Source organism: Leptonychotes weddellii, unplaced genomic scaffold, assembly GCF_054177405.1.
Source record: "Leptonychotes weddellii isolate Sample4059 unplaced genomic scaffold, ASM5417740v2 HiC_scaffold_14210, whole genome shotgun sequence".
Classification (NCBI taxonomy): domain Eukaryota; kingdom Metazoa; phylum Chordata; class Mammalia; order Carnivora; family Phocidae; genus Leptonychotes; species Leptonychotes weddellii.
In genome coordinates, this window is record NW_027722559.1 from 3,484 (window position 1) to 5,282 (window position 1,799).

The 1,799-nt window shown below is 46.5% G+C and overlaps 1 pseudogene; it reads left to right on the plus strand.

Moving 5' to 3' along the window:
- Window positions 1-1,124: 1,124 nt before the first annotated feature.
- Window positions 1,125-1,794, plus strand: LOC102739227 (complement C1q tumor necrosis factor-related protein 6 pseudogene; annotated as a pseudogene).
- Window positions 1,795-1,799: the final 5 nt, after the last annotated feature.

A 1,799-nucleotide genomic window follows, 5' to 3' on the forward strand; every position in this document is an offset into this window, starting at 1 on the left:
AAAGTTGAAGGGGCATTAAATTTTGACATGGTCCAACTTCTCTCTCAGGTTAAAGCCTCCATGGTGGTCAGTCATTTCTCCTGTGCTTGGACATGTTCACTGACATTTTGTTGAGGAAGCTGACTCAGCAGCTCAAGTTATAAATGGATCATATATAAAAATTTTATTGGCTGCTAGATTTAGGATGAGGACTGAGATCAAGATAACTGGAGGTGTCAACAATTAAGTAGCGATAAATTATTATATGCAAAACATTACTTAGGATATTGCCAGGGACTGGGAAAGGAACTAACTTGAGACTTTACTATGAATCACACACTTTACTCTGTTTTCCAATCCCATCACCCCACTCACTGTTAGAAGGCAGAATCATGTGAATAAGACCATGGACTTTGCAATCACAAAGATCAGAATTTCAGAGATGCCTGTGTGATCTACTGACTATGCATCTTTGGGCAAGCTATTTAACTTTATTAAAATCTTAGTCTTCTCATCTATAAAATGGACAAAATTATAGGTTAAATGAGATATTTTGAGTAAGGATAGTACTACAGAACTAGATGTAGTCAGTTATTATTATTGTTATAATCATCTTCATTATCACAATTCTGGGGCTCAAGCAGGTAAGGAAACAGTAGAAAATTATGGCTAATTACATGTGAGGAAAAATTCAAAGTTGTCTCAGTCACTCTAAGCCTATATTTTATCATTATATCATATTGCTTAAATTATTATATTCTTTTTTTATTATATTCTAATCTTTCTGAACCTCAGTTTCAGTACCCATAAAATGGGATAGTAAGGTTTATATTATATATTGTGCTGAGGATTATGTAACCCACTTAAATGAGAGTGTTCAATATAACTACGCAGTAAGAATAGCTGTTAGGTCAGGATAAATGACCTAGTATAATGCAGGATATGATACAGTGCAGATTCACCTTGAACCTTGTACATTTGGATTTAATTTCTACAAGTGTCAAGAATTGCACCTATAAAACATAGCTAAAGGCAAAGATTCTGAGAATAACAATAGAATAAAGCTGTCTACCTGACACTTGGTTAGTGCCTAGGGAATCAAGGTAGTTTTAAAGATGTTGTCAAGAATATGAGAGAACCTTTCTCCCTCCCTCTTCTGCTCGGCCTGGGGGTCTGGGCCAGCAACAAGCAGACATGGGCCAAGGAGCCAGAGACTGCCCAGAGGCCGGGGGTCCGCAAGCCACCGTGGAGGCCGCTGGACACAGGATCACCATGGGGATAGCTGCCCTGGGCCTCCTCTGTGCAACACTCCTGCTCCCTCTCTTGGTGTTTGGGGTCCCCACCGAGGAGCCCTCCTCTGGGGAAGCCGTGGCCTCGGGTTCCCCTGGGTATTGTCAACGGTGCTGTGACTCTGAGGACCCCCTGGCCCCTGCTGATGAAGCAGTGTCCTCGGCCTCTCCATCTACCCTCCCATACCTGCTGCCTGAGGTCAGACCCTACATTAACATCACCATCCTGAAGGGTGACAAAGGGGACCGAGGCCTGCTGGGCACGCCCGGGAAGCTGGGCTGCGAGGGTCCCCAGGGGGAGCGCGGCCCGCAGGGCACCAAGGGCGCCAAGGGGCAGGCAGGCAGCCCCGGAGGCCCATGCCAGACGCGCTTCTCCGCCTTCTCGGTGGGTCGCAAGACGGCCCTCCACAGCAGCGAGGGCTTCCAGCCGCTGCTATTCGACACGGTCTTCGTCAACCCCGACGGGCACTTCGACCTGGCCGCCGGCCGCTTCGTCGCCCCGCTGCGCGGCCTCTACTTCTTCAGCCTCAA